This window comes from Monodelphis domestica, chromosome 6 (assembly GCF_027887165.1).
Source record: "Monodelphis domestica isolate mMonDom1 chromosome 6, mMonDom1.pri, whole genome shotgun sequence".
Taxonomy (NCBI): domain Eukaryota; kingdom Metazoa; phylum Chordata; class Mammalia; order Didelphimorphia; family Didelphidae; genus Monodelphis; species Monodelphis domestica.
Genome location: NC_077232.1, coordinates 305,309,254 through 305,335,885, shown reverse-complemented (window position 1 = coordinate 305,335,885; position 26,632 = coordinate 305,309,254). Strand labels below are relative to the sequence as shown.

At 36.8% G+C, this 26,632-nt stretch overlaps 1 pseudogene; it reads left to right on the top strand.

The window, feature by feature from the left end:
• Window positions 1-26,632, top strand: part of LOC100618963 (F-box/WD repeat-containing protein 2-like) — a 145,909-nt pseudogene that overhangs the window by 114,956 nt on the left and 4,321 nt on the right.

Below are 26,632 nucleotides of genomic sequence, written 5' to 3'. Positions count from 1 at the left end.
AGGTCACTAACAGTGGCTCAGAAATTCCATCTGCCAGTTCATTCTGTCTCTTGGGTGTACACATGCATTGTTGTGTGCATGCATATACACACATACACATACAGACACATACATATACTGTCAAGCAGATGTACTTCCTGGATAATGATTCCTACTGAGCCTTCTCCAAAAATGACATCAATTATACTGAGATAAAATTCATTTGGGTCAGGTAGCATAAAACTCATTAAAGACCTCTGACTGTCTTGGAACTCTTCTCCTAGTTATCTTGGGTATCTATTCCCTCTTAGCTGTTTTCATTCCTCTTTTCTCTAGTCCTAAAAGATCATTTTCATTGGCAGAGGAAAAAAATGGAAGAAAATTAAAGTTCTTTCCATTTGTTTTCATTGTTAACCTATCATTGTTTTATTCTCTTATTGATTGTCCTCTTTTTCCCAACATAGCTAAAGAGAAAACCCCCTTTTGCCATGTTTGCTTTTCTAATTTCTTGTTTTTGTCTAATTAATTGTTTGGATTGGATTTGTCTAAGACTTCCTTATATTTTTTTTAAATTCTCATGTATATTTGACAGTAATTTTCCCTTGTATTCCAGGGGACACATACCTCATCTGTAATCCAGTTCTTTGATTAAATGTTAGGTCAGGTAAAGGGTAGAATATTTGACCTAAAGTCCAACTAGTTCCATTTTCTCTGGCTTAAAGTTTTCAGTGCCTGTCCAACAGCAGGAAATTTATAAGATTATCAGATAATTGATCTGGGTTAATCTCTAATGATTAGGTGATATTTTAGGCAAAGCTTGACACAGGTGAGCCTGGTAGTTCTAGTGTAAGATTGAAATAAAATGAAGCACTGATGGGACATTTGGTATTTAATAAAAAGTGATCTACTTATACATACCATGGAATAGATACCTAGTAAAGGAGTATAAATTTAGATGGTAGACTGCACTGGGTTAGACACTTTGTTTCCATGCAGAAATACTGGACAATAGGACAGGCTGCTGTGAACGATCCAGACATGGGACATTTGACAAGTTTAAAGGGCACCAATCCCAAATGTTCCAGGCTCTTTTAATATGGTAGGTGACCAGATAGACAATAACAGCTTTGTCAAGTTTAGAAACTGTGCTCTTTTTTAGGGGAGGAACTAGCTACATGGGTGGGGTGAGACCTTTGGGGAATGACTCATAAATATTTACTCTTTCACACTTGAACTCTCAGGTTGGAAGTAAGAATCCTCATTATTGAATTTACTACTTTTTTGCCTTTTACTTTCAAATTTTTCAATTAGTTTTTTCATCTATTGGATGAGGGTAATCATTGAAGACTTTTCACTAAATGCTATAATCTTAAACAAGACTGGAATTAAAGACAGCCTCTTCTTTTTTCCCATAAAGAGCTGCTTTATTTACATACAGGAAAGGATTTAGTTATCTTCCTAGGATCAACTTTCAGGGCACTTTCCTCTTTCAGCTTCTGGAAGTCCAAGTTTCCGTGTAATAGTCTCAAATCTTCCCTCCCTCTCCAATTCACCTGCCACTGTTCTGCCAAACAAATACTTTTAAATGCAGGTACCATATGTTACCCTACTACTCAAAATACTCCAGTGGCAATCTGTTATGTCTAGGATCAAAAATGGTACACTCGAATTGACTTTTGAAGCCCTTCTCCCACCCCACCCCCATATTAGTGATATTTGAACTAGGGTGATCATTTAGAATCTATAACCCCAATCATATCTCCATCATCCTATTTGATCAAGCTGCTGTTTTTCTTCTGTGCTTTTGCTCCCACAGTTCTTTCTCTGGATGTGGATAGCATTCTTTCTCATAAGAACATCTGCATTGTTCTGGGTCATTGCATTGCTACTAATAGAGAAATCCATTACATTTGATTGTACCACAGTGTATCAGTCTCTGTGTACAATGTTCTCCTGGTTCTGCTCCTTTCATGCTGCATCAATTCCTGGAGGTCTTTCCAGTTCACATGGAATTCCTCCAGTTCATTATTTCTTTGACCACAATAGTATTCCATGACCAACATTTAGCAAAATTTGTTCAGCCATTCCCAAATAGGAGGGCATCCCCTTATTTTCCAATTTTTTGCTACCACAAAGAGCATGGGCTATGAATATTCTTGTATAGGTCTTTTCCTTATTATCTCTTTGGAGTACAAACCCAGCAGTGCTATGGCTGGATCAAAGGGCAGGCAGTCTTTTAGCACCCTTTGGGTATAGTTCCAAATGTCCCTCCAGAATGGATCAATTCACAACTCCACCAGCAATGCATTAATGTCCCAACTTTGCCACATCCCCTCCAACATTCATTACTTTCCTTTGCTATCATGTTAGCCAATCTGCTAGATGTGAGGCGATACCTCAGAGTTGTTTTGATTTGCATTTCTCTGAGTATAAGAGATTTAGGACACCTCATTTGTTTATTAATAGTTTTTATTTCTTCATCTGAAAATTGCCTATTCATGTCTCTTGCCAATTTATCAATTGGGGAATGGTGAAGCCCTTCTTAATGTGATGTTTTTCCTAACTTCCCAGATTTCTTTCAACTTATTCCACTTTGAACATATGATGATCCAGTCATCCTGGCCTTGTTGAAATATTTTTTTTTCCTGGAACCTTCAGTCATCATACCTTTTCACTGACTGAATTTCATTCCTGAGATACTCTCCCTCCTTACTCCCACAATTATCTTCTCCGTGACTTCTGAGGACCTGAGTTCTAATTCTGTCATCTTCAGGAGGCCTTTCCCAGTTCCTTTTTCTATTTCTATTGACTTCCTATTGCAATTACCTTCCATTTGTACTGTATATGGCATTTCCTCTCACATAAGAGTTAAAGATTTTTTGAGGTTAGGGACATCATTTTTCTCCCCTCCAAAAGTTTAGCACTGTACTTGTCATATAAAAATAAAAAAAATTAATAAATTACTGAATGACTAATTATGATTTAGAATTTAGAATGCTGTTTGTGACAGGAAAGGGAATTTACATTTATATGACTGATGCATTTTGATCTACACTACCTTTAAACAAAGGAAAAATAGGGAAAACCCCAAACATTGAGAATATCCTAATAGCGTGATGAAAGGAGCAATGGGTCTATAGTAGGGAAAAATTTGGATCTCAACTCTGCTATTTGTTCCCTCAAAGACTCCAAGGCATCTTCATGTAGGATGATACATTAGAACCTTTGAAATGCCATGGGCATTGAGTGAAGGAACATTTATTGGACCTTCATGGAGTAATGACTCCTCTTCTCCCTTATTCTTCCCTGCAATCACCATTAAGTAAGTTGCCAAGTCTTATTAATTTTATCTCCATGGCATAATTCATTTTCGTCGCCTTCTCACTCTGCATACACTCCTCATTACCTCTCACATAGACTCTGGAAAAGCTTCTCAATTTACCACTCTGCCTTAGATCTCAATCCCATTCCCTTAAGATTTTTCTTCATGGAAGAAAAATTTTTCTTCATGGAAGGTAAAACATTTTTTCCCCAAAATATAGTTTTAAATATGTCAAAGACACCGAATTCAAGAATTTGGTCTTAACAGTGCCCCCTAAATTACCAGGCATATATCTAGCCTAAACCCTACAAATATTGCCCAGGGAGAAATCATTATAGAGTAGGGGTCCACTTTTTCATGGTCACCAACAATAACTGACCAATTTCCCCCAGTGTGTTGATAGGCACAGGGGCCCTAGACGTTGAATCCTTCCCCAAACTACCACTTCAGTTTTTAGATCAGTCCTTATAGTCATCATCTAGGAAAGCAACTCTTATAGAGAAAGGGACAGTCATCCCCACTCTCTGACAACCAACTGCCCACACAAAAACTAACCAAGGTAAGAAGGCTACCTAAGGGAGATACAAGACATAACATATGTTATATAAATCAAAGCACCACTACTACTTTGACAACCTTCCCTCCTCAGACCCAAATGGGGATTACCAATGACTTTAAACCTAGGAATCTTTGTAATAATGATGCTTCCAGTCTACTGCTTTTAAATACCATCTTGGAAAGCAGCCCAAGAATTATAGCCAGGCCACCAGGCTACTTAGATTCCCCCATTCTATCATTTTCAACACTAAAGTTGAGTCACATGAGACTTCTTGTGATTTTCACAAACAATATTACTTCTCCTATTACCATGTCTTTGGACTGACTATCTCCCATGCCTCTTCTCAGCTTCACTTCTTAGAATCCAAATCTTTCAAAACTCAGAGCCACTGTTACCCTCTACATAAAGATATTTCATGATTCCCACCATTGCTAGACACTCCCCAAATGTTTTGCATTTAATTTACATTTAGTCTGTAAATATTTTATGTTGAAAATCAGAATGGTGTAATAGAGAATTGACCTCAAAGGTAGGAAGATCTGAATTATTTTGCCTCTGAAATATACTGTCATATGGCCTCTCCAAGTCTTAATGGTCCCCAGGGAAATCTCTGACACTATAAATTATACACTGTGCCAATTTTCATTGGTAGAGAAGAAAATGGGTAATTATAAGAAGAGATGAAAAGGAGAGAAGAGGTAAATAATAAATGATGATTGAAATTTTGAGAGGCAATATTTTGGGGTAATTTATTAAGTTTCTGGTTAAGACAAATTGATTTGGTCATATGATTCTCTTGATAATCAAAGATCCTGAAATTCCCTGGTTCAGGGCCACAAATAAAATTTTGGCAGCTCATGATTCTGTTCCTCCCTTGAACATTCCAAGATATTTCTAATTGGTAAATAGTAGTGAGAAGGTGGTCCATGAAAACTCTCAACTCTTGCCACCCCCATAGTTGATGGAGTGATATTTGAGAGGAAGAAAATTATTTCCATTATCAATTAATCAGAACTTATGGGGAGGGGGTGTTCCTGAGAATTCCTATTTATAAAGGAAATATAAAAGACAGCAGATTGATTACAGCCTAATTCAGGACCCAGATATAGGAATCACATACTATATAAAAAATAAGTTCCCACAACAAAATGTCTCAATCTTCCATGTAAAGAACAGAACAAGGTCTTCAGCTGATAAGTTTTGTGGAGGAGAAGTATGGAAGATTTGAGAAGAGGAGAAGCTTTGCAACCACCTCTGTAAGAAGTGGGGCATGGAATCAAAAGAGAATAAGTGGACCACCTTTCAGCAAGTGAAGACCTAGTTGATATTCAATAACATGAATTTGTAATGGTTCCAGTTGGCTTGGCAATATGTGTTCTTCCAACTCTGCTCAGCAACCCATGAGTCAAAACAGATGAAACAGATAGTGAGATAAATCCAGGATAATGTTTTTACAAGGTATTCATGATTATAGGATAAGTTAGGGAATGGGATATGCTAAAGAAAACAGGTTGGTGTTGACCTGGTTTACTATATGGTAGAGATTTAGAAGTGAGGCAAATCAAGTTGGTGAATTGTCAAAAGCCTGAAAAATCATCAGAGAAGTAGAGAAGATGAAGAATAATTTTTAAAATGGGAAATAGTAAGATGAGAAAGTATAATATTAAGATAAGGTAAAGGGATATCAGAGTTTTTCATAATGGAAATAAATATTTCTGGGTGATGATACAGGTCCAGTGTGACTAGCATTAAGATGAAAAAGTAGAGTAGGTAATAGAATTTAAGGAGATGGAGAAACTTCAAGGTTAAAGTGTGTGAGGTATTTCAATATTCACATTAAGTTTCTTAAAACCAAGATTTGGGAGGAGAAGAAATCACTGAAATATTTTAGAAAGGAAGAGGAAGAAGAATGATATGGTGGTCTCTAAGCATCAGCCACCATGATCTGAATTTGGGTGCTAAATTCTAATAGAATTAACTTCAAAAGAAGAGAAGTTGTAAGTGATCTATCATAGCAAGGCAAAGTCTGAAAGTAACAGTAGAGAACAAGGATTATTCATAATATTGCTCAAGGGCCAGAATCATGAGAGTTGGGGAGAATAGTGTGGTACTGTGAGGAATATGAATAAAAGAAAGTACTTTCAGCTCTAGAAAGGTTGGGAAGGTATGAAATGTCATTGGAGGAAAATTCAATTCTCTATCATTTATTAGAATAATTATTAGAGGAAAGAGGCAAAACAAACAAAACTCAAAAACAAAGAGAAGTTTATTAATCATGGAATAAACATTCCAGAGAACACAGGAGAAGAAGTAGGCATACTTGTAGTGAATCAGGGGAGAGGAGAGATAGGTTTGTGGAGAATAAGGATGAAGAAATGGCATACAGGCTTAAGAGATTTTTAGACACCAGAGATTAAATATAAGAGAGATTAGATATTTTTCAAAGCTAATTGAATAGTCAAGTGAAGGGTACTTTTAAAAATGTCATCTCTACTGGCAGCAATGCAATGATCCTCTATTGGCAGCAATGCAATGATCCAGGACAATTCTGAGGGACTTATGAGAAAGAATGCTATCTACACCCAGAGAAAGAACTGTGGGAGTAGAAGCACAGAAGAAAAACAACTGCTTGATCACATGAGTTGATGGAGATATGATTGGGGATGTAGATTCTAAATGATCACCCTAATGCAAATATTAATAATATGGAAATAGGTATTTATCAATGACATATGTAAAACCCAGTGGAATTGTGCATTGGCTATGGAAGGTGGTTTGGAGAAGGGGAGAGAAAGAACATGAATCATGTAACCATGGAAAAATATTCTAAATTAATTAAATAAAAATTTTTAGATAAAAAATATGATGTATGAAGTTTTATGAAAAATAAGCTATACATAATAGAGTCATGGTTTCACATATCCTCTGCTATTCTTTTTCCATGAAATGTTCTTTTTTGCTTAATATTTATTAAATTCAAAATAAAAAAGAAATTGATGAATAATGATTTGACTAGATATAGTTGTCACAAATATTCATAATCATGAACCTACATGGGATAAAAAGTTTTCGGACATAGCCAAGGACATCAAAACCAGAATAGAAAAGGTTAAGATATATAGCATCACTGTTGAATTGAAGATGCTTCCAGTAAACACACAGAACATTAGTTTCCATCCTCATTCTTTTGCCATCTGCACATGGCAGTTATTTTGTGTATTTTCTGCAATAGCCTGGAGAATATCTAATATCTTTGAATAATAGAATGATAGACTTGTCCCTGTATCATTTCTAGATGAATCCCAAGAAAGGGAAGATAGCTAATACAACCTCCTCATTTTACAAATGAACAACAAAACAAAACAGAGACCCAGGACATTGAGTAATTTGTCCACGATTACACAGATAGTAAGCATCAGAGGTGGGATTGGAACCCAGAGCATCTGATCCTTGAGTCATTCCTCTGGGCTTCAATTTTAAGAATATTTGATTAGTATTTGAAAGAAAGTTCCCACATGACCTCCTATTTTTTATTTCCTCAAAAGGTATTCAACTCTTCCATTCTGCCTTCCCTGACTTCCTGAGATTTACAAACACTGCATCACTTCTAGATAGTTACTGATTTCAAGTACTTTCTTCTCTATTCTTGACCTTCATAGTTCTTCCCATTCCTTTTCTTTCCCTCAATGCCCCTTTTCTTCACTCAGAAATTCTTATCATCAGAAAAGGCATGAGCTGGCCTGGGTTATTTATTAGGACTTAGTAGGACTTAATTTAAATCACATCCTACTGATTTCCATTTAAACTACATCATGCTCTCAAATGTTATTTTTTTAAAGCCTTTTCTTTTTTTCTGGGAATAGAGAGACATAAATATCAGGCAATTTCAAGGACTGTAACTAACTGGGTACAGTCTTTGATCCTTGTATATTTATGCCAGAAGGCTCAGAGACAAGAGGAAGTAAAGGAACAGTGGGAAATTTGTGCTAACCTGAATTATGAGATGGTCATAATTAACAGGGTCCTGAGTAAAAGACTGGCAGGCAGAACTTTAGGTTTTAACTAATGCCCCAAGAATAGAAACATAAAAGCAACTTTCAGATGTAAACTCCAGAGGCCCCAAGGATTGTGGGTGTTCAAAGAGTTTTTGGTACAACCTTATGTGAAGCCATTCATGGGTGGTGTAATGAGGGAAGAAGAGAAGTGGGTTACAAGTAAGAGAGAGGTTTTTGCAAGAGCCGGTCACATTCCAGGAACTACTGATGCTGGATTCTGGAACACAGAGGAGGGATTAAGAGAGAACACCAACAGATTCTCCGGGCTCTTGAACTTTCTGTTTCTTGAGCTGACTGGAGCTCTTGGACTTCCTCTCACTTGAGCTGAGGAGGTTTGGAATTCCTGTCCCCCTAAAGCTGAATAGGCTTACCTCTGTTGTTCCTGACTGAAGAAGCCCTTCCTTTGCTTCAAAATCAAACTGTTCCTGAATACTGAAAGTGTTCCTGTCAACTAAGATTTGTGACCAGCTAACCTGAGCAAACTACAGTGTTGGTGAGACCTGAGTCCAACTCTGGCCTGGCCAAGCTGGGGTGGATCCAACCATGATGAGTTCATTCCTAGACTTATCTGAAGACCTGTTGCATCTTACAAATCAATCTGGGAGGATTAAATAGTGTCAGGTTTAGCTAGTCAACCATTGGGATCCAGACAGACAGGTCAGGGGTCTAGGGAGCATCAAGATAAAGAAGATACCTCTGTGAGGAGGTTTAGAGGGTGGGAGGCTAGTGAGAAATCCCTTACAACTAGGGGCCCCTATTATTTAATCCTCCCTTCATAATACCTTATTTCTCAAGAATAAATCCCTCTTCCTGTTTCTTGTCTGGTAGATTGAACTGTGCACTGGTCCCAGTGAGGCAGGCTCACAGACCTCTCACTGAGAGGTACTAAGGACTTCAATAACCTTAGTATTTCAATACCATCATCAACACCATCCTTATTAGGGATAATATTTCAGTGGCCACTTAGAATAACTCACAGGGCAGTAGGTAGCAAGGGAATTAAAGAAGTTACAGACTGAACAAAGAGACTAGTAACTATATGGTATTCCCACTGTTCAACTTGATTTTATCTGAAGACCTGCATAGGAAATTGTATAAGAATAGGAAAAATTTTAGTTTGAATCTTATCTCTGGTCTTATTAGTGTAAGTGCTATAACTAATGGTATAGCTAGTGGTGTAATCTAGCAGAAATAAACTTTATGGACCTCAGTTTCCTCATTAGTAAAATAAGCATTAAGCTAGATAATCTGTGAGACTCCTTTCAGTTTTAAATAAATGATGCTATGACCAATTTAGATGGAATAGAAGCATTCCATCCTGCTCTAAATGCCCTAAAACCAGTACATATTGAGGCATACTTGAAAATGCCTCATAATACAGATTAGGGATCTGTAATTTTGTCACTGTCTTCCCTACCTCTCTTCATGCAGATAGTTTAATAAGTAATGTTCTAGAGTTTCTGTGCTCAAAAAAAATTTAACCTATACCTAACCTAGTGAGGACCCTTTCTTAGTCAGCTAGTCTTGAGACAATATATTACTTTGCAAAATATATACACAGTCTCAATAACTATTATAGGCAGAATCTGACAGGACTCTGGAGGCAAACCAGAGACCACCATGTATGTCTGGTCCCTTTGAACTATGCTGCCACTACCATCCCAAATCTCAGGAGAAGGCAAGCAATATGCTCCTTACTCCCTCTAAATCTCTTCTGATCATCTTGCCCAGGTGGTATACTCCTTCCCACTACATGGCCCAAGGAAGAGTCTCCTGCTGAAACCTGAAATACAAATTAGGGAGACCTCAAGGTCCTGAGTTCTTATGCTCTAATTATCATTGAGGCAAAGGAAAGCCACTGGAATTTATTGAACAGGGGACTGAAATCATACATATGCTGCAGGGGGATCAGTTTGGCAGTTGTATGGAGGATCAATTAGAAAGGGAAAGTCTGGAAGCAAGGAGATGACTTAGGAGATAATTATAATAGTCCAGGTAAGAAGTGAAAAGAACATAAAATAGAGTGGTGACATTGTGAATTGAGAGAGGGTGAGAGATATAAAAGATTGTTGGGTGCAGAGGTGACAAACCTTGATTAATTAGCTATGGAATGAAGAAAAGTGATGAGAGAAGGAGACACTGAGGTTGTAAACTTGGCGGACTAGAAGGTTTCAGATATCCTTAAAGAAATAGGAAAGTGAGGAAGAGAGAAGGATTTTCCAGGGATGAGGTAATAACTTTGCAAAATACTGACTTGTCTCTCTTTAGGTATTCACAAATTAGAGATATGTAGGAGGGCTGAATAATGAGCTTCCAAAATTGTATTTAATGATTCAATGTTTTTCATCACTTAAAGAAATTGTATACTAATTCATTTATTGCTGGCCTAATCAATTAATTTATTTTCCTAACCAGAAACCAGTCTTTTGAAATTTTTAATCATCACAGTTGATAAGTAAACTCATTAAAATTGGAAGCAGTCACATGTTTGGTGCAAAGGTAGACAAGAAATTTAGTGCAAAATATAGTTTTGTTTCCTTAGCAAGGTTACTATCTGGTATAAGGTGTGCCAGGAGTTCATTCCCTCCCCCTCCTAAGTAGCTTGACCTGTTTATCAAATATTCCTGACATAACATAGTTGCACTAGGTTTATGTCCCTCTAAGTGCTGTACATCAAAGAAAGTCAAGGTTTTTGGCTTGTGAAGGGGGAGAAGCAAGAAGAGGATGAAGAAGGAAGAAGTTGGGAACAGAGCAGGTAGGTGAAGGGGAAGGAAGAAGAGACTTGCAGACTAGGGAGCACTTGGTCAGGTTACTTATAGGAATGATTGTCTACCCTTTCTAATAAACTTCATAAAATATATATCTGGGTAGAAATATTCTAATTCTTAAAAAGAATAAATCACAGTGATAATTTTAGTACAAAATTGTATATAAGTCCATTAGCGAGAACCAGAAAACATTGCTATGTTAAGACAACAGTAATATATAGGAAGTGTGAAGATTGGATCTAGCTATTTCCTGTTGTAACAATGAAGATACTTAGTTTAACAAAATCAGGAATGTCTTGGGAATCCTAAATTACTCCACCCTACTTTAGGGGAAGATAAAGTTGTAATTTCCTGATTGAACAATGAAGGTACATAGTTCTCCCTTTATAGTGAACCTAAAACTTTAAGCTAAGTCTATTTTTAGGTTTTAATAGAAAAAGGTGTTAAGTAACTATAAAGATTAAATTTAATCACAAAAAAGTCAAGTAACTAACAAAAGGTGAAGTTAACAAAGAAGTGTAAAGTAATTCAAAAAATATAATCAAAGAACATGAGAACTAAAAGTATGGGCAGTAATGGAGAAAGCCTTTGATGTGATTGGTAGATGTGAAAATTTAGAGGAGGAGACACAAGGGTGAAAGGTCTATATATTTGGGATTTTTCCTCTCTCAAAACACGCTCTTTCCCTGACTGGTGGTGGAGAGTTAGCTGAGAGCAGTGTGCTGGCCTTTTGGTTTGGTGGTGAGTTTCTGGCTGTTTCCTCCTTTACTTTCCAACTTTATCCTCTTAGAAGCCTCTAATCTTCTTCAGAGACCTAAAGTCAGAGATTTTAAATTCCACCTGGCATAGGCAAGGCAGAAGAAATCCTATATCCTCTTCCCTCCTCTTTAAATTCCTTCCCTCTATATTAATTAAATTTCCATAAATTTTCAGACTGACGGGTATTTTATTTGGTGACCAATTAAATCTAGATTTTAGGTCAAAACCCTAAAATCAGCTTTACAGAAGAAGACTGAAAGAAAATACAAAGTCTTTCAATATCATACAATCTAACACTTATTACTTATTCTCATCATTGACCACATCTATAATTTCATTGTTTCAAGCATTTCATGTGAGTAAATCCCTCCATTAGTATAAATCAATCCCTAATCCCCATGATGAAGCCTCAGAGAGTTACCTAGTACATTTTATGAATAAAGAACTTGGCCAGGGTCACATATATAAAATATTGCAGAGGGACCACTTGAACACAGATCTTCCTGATTTCAAGGCCATCTCCATGTCCGCAGTGATATATTGCTTTTATTTAATGGATGAGAAATTGGGGGGCAGAGAGAGCATATTTCTTGTACAAGTTTACATACATAACAAGAAATAGAACAGGGTCTTGAAATTAAGTTTTCTTTCTTCAAATCCAAGTTTCTGTGACACCATTTTTTTTCCCAATCTCAGTTATCCCCATCCTAAAAAAGGAAATATTTAATATTTTGTGATTCAAGTCAAAAAAGCCTCTAAATTCACTTTGGCTCTTTTCCTAAAAGAATGATTTATGTCATATAATTTATGACATTTATGAGTAATTCCTCAATCTGGATCACTCCTGAAAAATAAACTCATTTTTTCACTGATTCTGTTTCTTGAATGAGTTTCATGTGAGTCAAATTTGTAATATTATTGATACTATAGAGAAAACTTAATGTTCCTGTGTCTTAAATACCAAATGATAAGGAATAGGTTTCTCTACTGATGATGTTTAGGCATAACTTACTAATTATTGATACTTTGTTTACCTCTTTATTAAGAAATAGTAGATAAAAGATGTTATATAACTCCTCTGCCCTCACCAACTTGTTAGACCATGAAGATGCATAATTTGAGAGCATCAAATTCTAGTCTCTTTATCTTAGAATCCCGAAACAATAACCGTAGACTGAATATATTGTTTTCTTAAAGCCATTTTGGCTTTGGAATGCTAGAATAGTAGTTTGTTGAGTTGATCAGAATTGTAAATGGCAGAATCTGCCACATAATGAACAATTCAGGCTCCATTGACTTTTTTCTATCACTAATCTGATTCATTAAACTTAGCTTATTTTTAGTATTCTTTTTTTTTTTAATTTTTATTTGGTCGTTTCCAAACATTATTCATTGGAAACAAAGATCATTTTCTTTTCTCCCCCCCCCCCCCCACCTCCCCATAGCCCATGCGCAATTCCACTGGGTATCACATGCATGTGTTCTTGATTCAAACCCATTTCCATGTTGTTGGTATTTGCATTAGAGTGTTCATTTAGAGTCTCACCTCAGTCATATCCCCTCCACCCCTGTAGTCAAGCACTTGCTTTTCATCGGTGTTTTTACTCCCACAGTTTATCTTCTGCTTGTGGATAGTGTTTTTTTTTAGATCCCTGCAGATTGTTCAGGGATTGCCACTAATGGAGAAGTCCATTACCTTCGATTGTACCACAATGTATCAGTCTCTGTATACAATGTTTTCCTAGTTCTGCTCCTTTCGCTCTGCATAACTTCCTGGAGGTTGTTCCAGTCTCCATGGAATTCCTCCACTTTATTATTCCTTTGAGCACAATAGTATTCCATCACCAACATATACCACAATTTGTTCAGCCATTCCCCAATTGAAGGGCATCCCCTCATTTTCCAATTTTTGGCCACCACAAAGAGTACAGCTATGAATATTCTTGTACAAGTCTTTTTCCTTATTATCTCTTTGGGGTACAAGCCCAGTAGTGCTATGGCTGGATCAAAGGGCAGACAGTCTTTTATCGCCCTTTGGGCATAGTTCCAAATTACCCTCCAGAATGGTTGGATTAATTCACAACTCCACCAGCAATGAATTAGTGTCCCTACTCTGCCACATCCCCTCCAGCATTCATTACTTTCCATAGCTGTTATGTTAGCCAATCTGCTAGGTGTGAGATGATACCTCAGAGTTGTTTTGATTTGCATCTCTAATTATAAGAGATGTAGAGCACTTTTTCATGTGCTTATTAATAGTTTTGATTTCTTTGGCTGAGAACTGCCTGTTCATGTCCCTTGCTCATTTATCAATTGGAGAATGGCTTGATTTTTTGTACAATTGATTTAGCTCTTTGTAAATTTGAGTAATTAAAACTTTGTCAGAGATTTTTTCCCAATTTGTTGCTACCCTTCTGATCATAGTTACATTGGTTTTGTGTGTACAAAAACTTTTTAATTTGATGTAGTCAAAATTATTTATTTTACATTTTGTGACTCTTTCTAAGTCTTGCTTGGTTTTAAAATCTTTCCCTTCCCAAAGGTCTGACAGGTATACTATTCTGTGTTCACCTAATTTACTTATAGTTTCCTTCTTTATGTTCAAGTCATTCACCCATTCTGAATTTATCTTGGTGTAGGGTGTGAGGTATTGATCCAAACCTACTCTCTCCCACACTGTCTTCCAATTTCCCCAACAGTTTTTATCAAATAATGGATTTTTGTCCCAAGAGCTGGGGTCTTTGGGTTTGTCATAAACTGTCTTGATGAGATCATTTACGCCAAATCTAATCTACTGATCCTCCTTTCTGTCTCTTAGCCAGTACCAAATTGTTTTGATAAGCACTGCTTTATAGTATAGTTTGAGATCTGGGACTGCAAGTCGTCCTTCCTTTGCATTTTTTTTCATAATTTCCCTGGATATCCTTGATCTTTTGTTCTTCCAAATGAACTTAGTTATGATTTTTTCTAATTCAGTAAAGAAGTTTTTTGGTAGTACAATGGGTATGGCAGTAAATAAGTAAATTAATTTGGGTAGGATTGTTATTTTTATTATGTTAGCTTGTCCCACACATGAGCAATCAATGTTTTTTCCAATTACTTAGATCTAGTTTTAGCTGTGTGGAAAGTGTTTTGTAGTTGTGTTCATATAGTTCCTGTGTTTGTCTCGGCAGATAGATTCCTAAGTATTTTATATTGTCTAAGCTGATTTTGAATAGTATTTTGCTTTCTAATTCTTGCTGCTGAAATGGGTTAGAGATATATAGAAATGCTGATGACATATGCGGGTTTATTTTGTATCCTGCAACTTTGCTAAAGTTGTTGATTATTTCGAGTAACTTTTTGGTTGATTCTCTAGGATTCCTTAAGTAAACCATCATATCATCTGCACAGAGTGATAGCTTGGTCTCCTCGTTGCCAATTTAAATACCTTCAATTTCTTTTTCTTCTCTAATTGCTACTGTTAGTGTTTCAAGTACAATGTTAAATAATAGAGGTGATAATGGGCATCCTTGTTTTACTCCTGATCTTATTGGAAAGGCTTCTAGTTTATCCCCATTGCACATGATGTTTACTGATGGTTTTAGATATATTATGTTTATTATTTTTAGGAAAGGCCCTTCTATTCCTATAATTTCTAGTGTTTTCAATAGGAATGGGTGTTGTATTTTATGAAAGGCTTTTTCCGCATCTATTGAGATAATCATGTGATTTTTGTCAGTTTGCTTGTTAATATGGTCAATTATGTGGATGGTTTTTCTAATATTGAAACATCCTTGCATTCCTTCTATGAATCGTGCCTGGTAATAGTGGATGACCCTTGTGATGACATGCTGGAGTCTTTTTGCTATTATCCTATTTAAGATTTTTGTGTCTATATTCATTAGGAAGATTGGTCTAAAGTTTTCTTTCTCTGTTTTTGACCTGCCTGGCTTTGGGATCAGTACCAATTCTGTGTCGTAGAATGAATTTGGTAGAACTCCTCCTTGTCCTATTCTGTCAAATAGTTTGTTTAATATGGGATTAGTTGTTCTTTGATTGTTTGATAGAATTCATTTGTGAATCCATCTGGACCTGGGGATTTTTTCTTAGGGAGTTCTTTGATGGCTTGTTCAATTTCGTTTTCTGAAATGGGATTGTTAAGGTAATTTATTTCTTCCTCTTTTAGTCTAGGCAATTTATATTTTTGTAAGTATGCATCCATATCACCTAGATTGCCATATTTGTTGCCATATAATTGGGCATAGTAGTTTTTAATGATTGCCTTAATTTCCTCTTCATTAGAGGTGAGGTCTCCTTTTTATTCTTGGATACTGTCAATTTGGTTTATTTCTTTTCTTTTTTTAATTAGACTGACTAGTACTTTATCTATTTTATTTGTTTTTTCAAAGTACCAGCTTCTAGTCTTATTTATTAAATCAATAGTTATCTGACTTTCAATTTTATTAATTTCTCCTTTGAGTTTTAGGATATCTAATTTAGTCTTCATCTGAGGATTTTTAATTTGTTCACTTTCTATTTTTTTTAATTTGCCTGCCAAATTCATTGACCTCTGCCCTTCTTAATTTGTTAATATATGAACTCAAGGATATAAATTTCCCCCTGAGTACTGCTTTAGCTGAATCCCATAGGTTTTGAAAGAATGTCTCATCATTGTCATTTTCTTCAATGAAGTTATTGTTTCTATGATTTGTTCTTTAACTAACTGGTTTTGGAGAATCGTATTGTTTAATTTCCAATTAATTTTCGATTTACCTCTCCATGTTCCCTTCCTAATTATTATTTTCATTGCATTGTGATCTAAGAAAATTGCATTTATTATTTCTGTTCTTTTGCACTTGTTTGAAATGTTTTTATGCCCTAATACATGGTCAATTTTTGTGAATGTACCATGTGCTGCAGAAAAGAAGGTATATTCCTTTTTTCCCCCATTTATTTTTCTCCACATGTCTACTAACTCTTATTTTTCTAAGATTTCCTTCACTTCTCTTAAGTCTTTCTGATTTATTTTTTGGTTTGATTTATCTAGTTCAGATAGAGGAAGTTACAGGTCTCCCACCAGTATAGTTTTTCTGTCTATTTTGTCCTTGAGTTCCTCTAGTTTCTCCTTTAGAAACTTGGATGCTATGCCATTTGGTGCATACATGTTGAGTACAGATATTTCCTCACTGTCTATACTGCCTTTTATCAGGATGTAATTACCTTCCCTATCTCTTTTAACTAGATTCATTTTTACTTTGGCTTTGTTGGATATCATGATGAATCTCCTGCCTTATTTTTGGCAGTTGATGTCCAATAGTTTTGGCTCCACCCTCTTACTTTCACCCTATGTGTATCAACCTTTCTCATATGTGTTCCTTGTAGACAGCATATGGTAGGGTTTTGTACTCTAATCCACTCTGCTATTCGCTTGAGTTTTATGGGTGAGTTCATTCCATTCACATTCAGGGTTATGATTACTAGCTGTGTATTTCCCAGCATTTTGATTTCTGCTCCTTCACCTGCCTTTTTTTCTTTTACTATTTCCTTCTACACCAATGTTTGCTTTTGAACAGTTCCCCTTGTTCCCACCCTTATGTTACTTCCCTTTCTACCCCCCTCCCTATTTATCCCCCCCTTATTTTCCCTGTAGTCTTTCTAAAATTAAACCCCCACTCCCTCTCTCTCTTTTACTGCTTCCCTCCCCACCAGACCGTTTGTTACCCTTCTACTTCCCTATAGGGTGCAAATCTATTCTCTGCCCCCAATGGATTGGATTGTTTTTCCTTCTTTGAGTCACTTTCAAAACCTGTAAAAGTTGAGTATTTCCTGTCTCTGACCTCTTTACCCTTCCAGTGTATTGATGTTCTCCCCCCTCCCACCATGATCAGAAGCTCATTTTTTTAAATTTATTTATAAATTTACCCCCATTTGTTTCTTTTCCCATTTCTTTTAATATTAACCTATTTAAGCTCTAGTTATATATATATATATATGTCTATATATATATGCATACTCATGCGTATGTATTTTTGCATGCATATATCTATATACCTATTTATGTCTTGTCCTTTCATCCTATACAGTTTGTTGCTGTTCCCTCTAAGTATACTTCTTTTTGCTGCCCAGGTAATAACAACAGTTTTTAAGAGTTACCAATGACCTCTTTTCTTATAGGGATATATATCATTTTAACTTATTGAGTCTCTTAAAACATTTTTTTTTTGTTTTTGTTTTTCTTTTTTCCCCTCTTTTTTAATTACCTTTTAATGATTCTCTTGAGTTCTGTGCTTGGACATCAAATTTTCTGTTCAAGTCTGGTCTTTTCTTTACGAATTCTTGGAATTGTTCTATTTTGTTGAATGACCATACTTTCCCCTGTAAGAATATAGTCAGTTTTGCTGGGTAGTTGATTCTTGGTTGTAGACCTAGTTCCCTTGCTTTCCGGAATATCGTATTCCATGCCTTTCTTTTTTTCAGTGTGGATGCAGCCTGATCCTGAGTTATCCTCACTGTGGTTCCTTGGTATCTGAATGACTTCTTCTTGGCAGCTTGTAATATCTTTTCTTTGGTCTGATAATTCTTGAATTTGGCTATAACATTCCTGGCTGTTGTCAGTTGGGGATTAAGTACAGGAGGGGATCTGTGGATTCTATCAATCTCCACTTTTCCCTCTCGTTCAAGGATTTCGGGGCAGTTTTCTTTAATAATTTCCTGTAATGTCCAGGCTTTTTCTTTTGTCATTGTCTTCTGGTAGACCAATGATTCTTAAATTGTCTCTCGAATGATTTTCTAAATCCTCTGTTTTATGAATGAGATGCTTCATATTTTCCTCATTTTTTTTCATTCTTTTGGTTTTGTTTTATAGTGTCCTTCTGCCTTGTGAGGTCACTCAATTCTAGTTGTTGTATTCTGGTTCTTAAAGACTGGATTTCATCCTTAGTTTTTTGGTCGTCCTTTTCCTTTTGGTCAGATTTTCTTTGGAGGTCATCTTTCATCTTCTTCACCTCATCTTTCATCTGCTTTGCCTCATCTTTCATATCCTTTGCCTCATTTTCCAGCTGGTTGATTTAGGCTTTCAAGACACTATTTTCTGTTTCCAGATGACTTATCTTAGTTTTTAAGTTCTTTTCCCAATTGTCTTCAGCCTCTCTTAATTGTGTTTTGAATTGCATTTTGATTTCTTCCAAAGCCTGTATCCAATTCGCTGGGATTTCTGATTTTTCCTTTGCTGATCCCTCCCCCTCTGTTTCATTTGCTCTTTGCTCATTTGCTCATTCTGCACAGGTGCAGAAGCTGTCTATTGTAATTTCTTCTTTTTCTGTTGTTTGCTCAAGTTTACCCCTTCTTTGCTCCCCATATTTGGCTGTGCTCTTGCTCCTCTCATTTTGTTTTGGTTTTGGGGCTGTCAGTCTCCCCTCTTGGAGCTTTGTCAGATCTCTTGTTACAGTCTCTAGGGGAGGAATGTTAGCTTCCCTGTCCTCTGGAGGCTTTTGATTGGATTGAGTTCAACTGGGCTGGGCTGTATGTGGTATGAAGCTCTGAGGCTCTGAAGACTACTGGAAGACTGAGCCACCTAGGCTCTCTCCAGTTCTCTCCAGCTGCTTCTCCACTGTCTGCAAGTGCCTTTGCCCGCCTCCCTAAACTCTGAGGAGTTCTGATGGGATTAGGTTTAACTGGATTGGTCTGGATGTGCCCCAAGACAATGGTGAGACTGGAGCCCGATGGAGGGACCCAGCCATGGCCCGTTTCTCCCTGGCTTACTCCCCGTTGTCCAAGCTGGATGCTCCGAGCCCGCCACCCCACTGCTCACAAGGTAGACCCTGCAAACCAGCACCTTTGCCCACTCAGAGGTTCCAGCTGCTACTGGGGGCTCAGCCCTCTGGGTTGTGGGAGAGGGGTCCTGGGACCTACCCTCCGCCTTCCCCTTAGCCCTGAGTATTCTCGGATTCAGGCTTTTGGGGGGGGCATATCTTTTGATTTGAGTCCAGAAGGAGGGTTCCCTGCTTCTGTCCTGTTGTTCAGATTGAATTTCAGTGCCCTAGGAGTATTCAGTCTGTATTGGTTAAGGAAGGGTCTTTCACGAGGTCTGAACTTTTGCTGCTTGCTAACCTGCCATCTTGACCATTAAACTTAGCTTTTAGAGAAGACTTAGAAGATGACAATGATTTATTTTGACACTTTATTTTTCTTGGAAAAAAATCAGATGCTCGGTGTTCAGATAACTCCTCTGGAGAAGAATGTTGTAAGAATCTACCTTCTAATAATAAGAGGTCACTTTAAGGTCTGTTAAGCATTTTAAATAATCATCTCACTTGATCCTCACAATAAAACTGCGAGGTTGATATTATTGTTAGGCAATGTTTGAACTTAGACATATCCTGGTTTCAAGAGTTATTCACTCAGAAAAAATCATAACAATGTTCATTTGGAAAAGCAAAAGATCAAGGATATCCAGGGAAATAATGAAAAAAATGTGAAGGAAGGTGGTGTAGCAGTAACAGATCTCAAACTATACTATAAAGTAGTGGCTATCAAAACAATATGATACTGGCTAACAGATAGAAAAAAGGATCAGTGGAATAGACTGGGGGTAAGTGATCTCAGTAAGACTGTCTATGACAAACAAAAAGATCCCAGCTTTGGGGACAAAAATCCAATATTTAATAAAAACTGCTGGGAAAGTTGAAAGTCAATATGAGATATATTGGGTTTGGATCAACATCTCACACCCCACACTAAGATAAATTCAGAATGGGTGACTTAAATATAAAGAAGGAAACTGTAGGTAAATTAGATGAATACAGAATAGTATACTTGTCAGATCCTTGGGAAAGGAAAGATTTTAAGACCAAGCAAGAGTTAGAAAAAAATTACAAAATGTAAAATGAATAACTTTCATTATATTAAATTAAAAAGGTTTTGTAGAAACAAAATAAATGCAACCAAAACAAGAACGGAAGCAACAAATTGGGAAAGACCTTCATAACAAACACCTCTGACAAAGGTCTAATTATTCAAATTTATCAAGGGCTAAATCAATTGTACAAAATATCAAGCCATTCCCCAATTGATAAATGAGCAAAGGATACGAATAAGCAATTTTCAGATAAAGAAATCAAAACTATTAATAAGCACATGAAAAGGTGTTCTAATCTCTTATAATCAGAGAAATACAAATCAAAACAACTCTGAGGTATCACCTCACACCCAGTAGATTGGATAACATGACAGCAAAGGAAAATGATGAATGATGGAGGGAATGTGGCAAAGTTGGGGCATTAATGCATTGCTGGTGGAGTTGTGAATTGAACCATCCATTCTGGAGGGCAATATGGAACTATGCCAAAAGGGCAATAAAAGACTGTCTGCCCTTTGATCCAGCCACAACACTGCTGGGTTTGTACCCCAAAGAGAAAATAAGGAAGAAGACTTGTACAAGAATATCATAGTTGTGCTCTATGTGGTGGTAAAGAAATTGGAAAATGAGGGTTGCCGTCCAATTTGGGAATGGCTGATCAAATTGTGGTATATGTTGGTGATGGAATACTATTATGCTCAAAGAAATTCCAAGTGGAGGAATTCCATGGGAACTGGAACAACCTCCAGGAATTGATGCAGAGTGAGAGGAGCAGAACCAGGAAAACATTGTATACAGAGACTGATACACTGTGGTAGAATCAAATGTAATGATCTTCTCTGTTAGTAGCAACGCAGTGCTCCAGAACAATTCAGAGGGCTTTATGGGAAAGAATGCTATTTACATTCAGAGGAAAAATTATGGGAACAGAAACACCGAAGAAAAACAACTGCTTGATCACATGGGTTGATGGGGATATGATTGGGGATATAGACTCTAAATGATCACCCTCTTGCAAATATGAAAAATATGGAAATTGATTTTGATCAAGGACACATGTAAAACCCAGTGGAATGGTGCATCGGGTATGGGAGGGTGTGGGGGGTGAGGAGGGAAAGAACATGGCTCTTATAACTAAGGATAATATTCTAAAATGACTAATTAAATAAAATTTTAAAAAGACTTGTTAACATTAGCTGCCTCATTCTGTGGTTCAGTAATTTCTGGAAGTTCTTATTTAGCTGTGCTTACATACAAGAGTTTGATGTTAAAATGAATCAAGAAGGGGAAGATAGGTGACTCAGTGGATTGAAAGCCAAATCCTGGGTCAATATCTGGCCTCAGAAACTGGGCAAGTAACTTAACCCCAATCACCTACCCCTATACTACTCTTCTTTCTTGGAACTTATTTTATTTTAATTTTTAAAAATTAATTTATTTAGTCAATTTAGAACATTATTCCTTGGTTACAATAACCACATCATTTCCCTCCCTCCCCTTCACCCACACTTCCCACAGCCGACATGCAATTTTATTGGGTATTATTTGTGTCCTTGATCAGAACCTATTTTCATGTTGTTGGTGTTTGCATTAGGATGTTCACTTAGAGTCTACCTCCGCAGTCATATCCCCTCAACCCATATATTCAAGCAGTTTTTTTTCCTTCGGTGTTTCTACTCCCGTAGTTTTTCCTCTGAATGTGAATAGTGGTTTTTCTCATCGATTTCTTCAAGTTGTTCAGAATCACTGCATTTCTACTAGTGAAGTCCATTACATTCTATTGTACCACAATCTCTGTGTATACTCAGTCTCTGAGTATAATGTTCTCCTGGTTCTGCTCCTCTCACTCTGCATCAGTTCCTGGAGGTCATTCCAGTTCACATGGAATTCCTCCACTTTATTATTCCTTTGAGCACAATAGTATTCCATCACCAACATATACCACAATTTGTTCAGCCATTCCCCAATTGAAGGGCATCCCCTCATTTTCCATTTTTTTTGCCACCACAAAGGGTGCAGCTATGAATATTTTTCTACAAGACTTTTTCCTTATTATCTCTTTGGGGTACAAACCCAGCAGTGCTATGGCTGGATCAAAGGGCAGACAGTCTTTTATCACTGACCTTTGGGCATAGTTCCAAATTGTCCTCCAGAATGGTTGGATCAATTCACAACTCCAACAGCAATGCTTTAATGTCCCTACTTTGCCACATCCCCTCCAGCATTCATCACTTTCCTTTGCTGTCATGTTAGCCAATCTGGTAGGTGTGAGGTGATACCTCAGAGTTGTTTTGATTTGCATTTCTCTAATTATAGGAGATTTAGAACATTTTTTCATGTGCTTATTAATAAATTGGATTTCTTTAACTGAAAATTACCTATTCATTGGAACTTATTTTGTATTATTATTATATATTTATTATATATTATTAACCAATACTTAGTATTGGTTCCAAGAATGAAGTTAAGGAATTAAAAAAAAGAATCAAGATTCCATGGGACTGAACAGGCACAGTTTTTATGAGCTCTCATCACCAGCTCCATGTATATCTGTTCTGATCTTGAAATTCATATGCCACTGGGCTCTAGCTTCAAAGTTTTCATTCTTTTAAAACCAATTGATGATGGGCAAGCCTGCATAGAATGATGGAGATTCAAAGGGCTTATGGGCTTATTATTTCTTTTCTGATTCCTGAGCCAGGCAGCCTAGCCTGTGGATGTCCTGCCAACTGCTGCTACCCGTACCGTTATACTAGTATTTGCTTAATTTATCCCTGAGGTTCCTGAGCTAGAGAAAATGTGCTACATTTTAATCTCCTTTAAGAACCAAAGTGAAAGATATTCTGCTAATAATTCTCCTAAAGGAAAATTTCCCTTTTTGAAAAGATCTTACTTATGCTATGGAGTTATATATTTTATACTTTCATGGGATTTAAAGCTGGAAAAGACCTGAGTTTAAGTTCTGCTTTGAATGGTTACAAAAAGTTTAACCCTGGGCACATTACATTATCTCTTGTAGTTTCAGTCTTCTTTTCTGTAAAATGTAGGTGATATATCGCTTGAAGTAGTGGGTGGCAGTATTCAAATTTGTAATGAATAGTTCCATTAGGTTGGAACCAATATTATCTTGTATAAGATTATAACTGTGAATTAAGTGAATTCAAATCTATGTGATCATATATATGTATATATGTAAAAATGTGTATATATATATGTACACAATACATATATGTATATATAATTTAAGTCATATTTACATGCATATTTTAATGGTTAAAATAGTGGTTTTGACAATATAAGAGAGCAGATTTTAATAATTTAAGTTTTAATGAGAATATAGTAGAGTTGTAAATTAACATTGTTCCTTTAAGCTAGAGAAAAGAAAACTTCTAGCAGTTTTTAACAATTAACAATTTTGTTTAGTTAAAATAGAGATAGTGAGAGAATATCATAAAAGAGGGAAAGATAGAAAAGAGGAAAGAGAGATTACTAATCTTATACTCTATAAGTATACCTAAAAATTCCTAATACTACCTATAATTCCTAATACTACCTCCAACTGTCTTCTGAGGACAGCTTCTTCTTGCTGGCACACACCAGGCCTTTATAATCTACATTATCTATAAATGATTCACTAACTACCTAACTACCTAAAATAATAGTCACCCACTTTCAATCAGTTTTCTCAGTCTAACTGACAGCAGATCTTTGCCTGGGAGACAGACCTCCTCTTCTCTAGATATCCCAGAGGCAAAAAACCCTTTAAAGGTTTAAGCCAAAAGCTCTCTCAGTGAGCTCATATAAAGCCTGCCTTTATATTCCATCTAAACACCAACCCATACCACCAGCAACCAACCCCCAATGACCAACTCACACCTAGCAGCCAACTTCCCTGCAACTGCCAGCTTTAACTGTCAGCAACTCACCCACCAGCTGTCAGCAACTGATTCTCCTCACTGTGGGCAATTGGCAACTGACAGCCTGCAACCTCACCTAGCAGGGGGCTCCATGGTTCTTATTTCCTGTCTCTGTGGGCTAGTTAATCCCTACACATCTCTATAGTAAGAGGACCTCCAGGTCCCCCGTTAGATTAAAGAAATTTTTAAAAAAATTCCTTTTTACAATATGTATGTGTATCAATTAATTCACAATGCAAGAGGATATAGACTCAAGTAAGAAAATGAGTGATATGGACTAGAAATCCTATGAGGTCCCAGAGAAGGGAATGATCAGGAGAAGATGTCCTAGAAATGTAGTTAAAGGCCTCCAATTCAAATAGAGCTTCTGCTATTTACTCTTTGTAATATTTTAGGTATGTCATTAATCTCTCTGGGACTTGACTTCCTCATGTATAGAATGAGTGGGTTGAGGGTAGAGCTGGACTAGATTACCTCTTTGGTATCTCACAGCTTGAAACCATATCCTGTAGTTCTATGAGCAACATATACCAGAGTTTATGGAGCAGCTAGGATTTGAGAGGCAGTATGATCAGTAAATAGGACACTAGATTTAGTGTCAGGAAGACCTTGTTTCCAATGCCATCTTAGACATTTACTACCTGTGTGATCCTGGAAAAGTCACTTGAGCTTTCTGTGCTTCCTTTATCTCATCTAGAAAAAATGAAGGAATTGGACTTGATTTACAACTAGCTCTGGAGCTATGAAGAATGAGTAGATTTTAGGGAAGTAAATGGCAAGGAGAATGAAATATTACAAGCTGATAAAAAGAAGTCATTCAGCTATATCATGGAACTACAGTGAGGATAACACAGAATCTGGCTGCATCTACACTGAAGGATCAAAAGGCATGGAATATGATATGCCTGAAAGTATGATGTTTTGGGCATCAAATTTTCTCTTTGGGTCTGGTCTTTTCTTTAAAAATGCTTGGAATTCTTCTATTTTATTAAATGACCATACTTTCCCCTTTAAAATATATAATTTTAAAAAATATAGTCAGTTTTGCTCAGTAGTTGATTCTTGGTTGTACACCTAGTTCTCTTGCTTTCTAGAATATCATATTCCATGCCTTTCGATCCTTCAGTGTAGATGCAGCCAGATTCTGTGTTATCCTCACTGTAGTTCCATGATATAGCTGAATGACTTCTTTTTATCAGCTTGTAATATTTTTTCCTTGGTCTGACAGTCTTTGAATTTGGCTAATAACATTCCTGCATCTTGTCAGTTGGGGATTAAGAACAGGAAGTAATCTGTGGATTATTTCAATCTCCAGTTTTCCGTCTTGTTGTAGAATGTCAGATCAGTTTTCTTGGATAATTTCCTGTAGGATGATGTGAATTTTAGATTCATTCCACCCTGTTCAGTCTAGCATTCAGGATTGTATACACCCCTACTTAATGATTAAGTGTTGAGATAGATAGCCTATGACAGACATGTGCTAGCAAAGTGACAAATTAGTAAGAACTGACAGACCCCTGGGCTGTCCTAAGTCAAGCTTAAGCTACCTTTGGTACATGTGAGATGCAGGAAGTGATGTAAAAAAAAACCAGTCTAAATATTTCATGTCACTTCCTCTCTCCGGTAGTTTTTTTCATGGAGAGATGGCTCTTGCTCTTCTTTCGCAGTGGAGACATGACTGGTGGCACCATGCTGGGCATCTTAGTGTCTTGGCATTCCTGCAGCTGCTGTCCAGGTTTGTTGGTGAACAGACTTAGTGCAGTGACTGGGAGAAGCTCAATATTGTGGCTCAAGCGAGGTGTCTTCCCTGAGCTCTCTCAGAGTTTAGGCTGATTCCTTTACCTACTAAAACTTTATACTCCTAGAAGGCCCCTCATCTCAGAGGAGGTTTCATGGCTGGAATGTCTCTGAACTCCCCTTGGCTCAGGGTAGGCTGGAGAAATCTTATACACTTTCCCTTGCTCTACTATTTAATTCCTACCCTCTATATTATTTAAACCATCATAAAATTCCCAAACTGACTTGTGTATTTTTATTGGGATTTTAATTAATCCCTGGTGACCATATGGATAATATATTAGTTAAAACCCCCTAAATTTACCCCTTATAATGTCAAGGCTTTTTCTTTTGTCATGGTCTTCTGGTAGACCAATGATTCTTAAGTTGTCTCTCCTGGAACAATTTTCTAAATCTTCTGTTTTGTGAACGAGATGCTTCATATTTTCCTCAAATTTTTCATTCTTTTGATTTTGTTTTATAGTGCCCTGCTGCCTGGTGAGGTTGCTTGCTTCTAATTGTTGTATTCTGGTTTTTAAAGACTGAATTTCATCCCTGGCTTTTTGGTCATCATTCTCTTTCTGGTCTGATTTTATTTGGAGGTCATCTTTCATCTTCTTTGCCTCATCTTTCATCTCCTTTGCCTCATTTTCAAGCT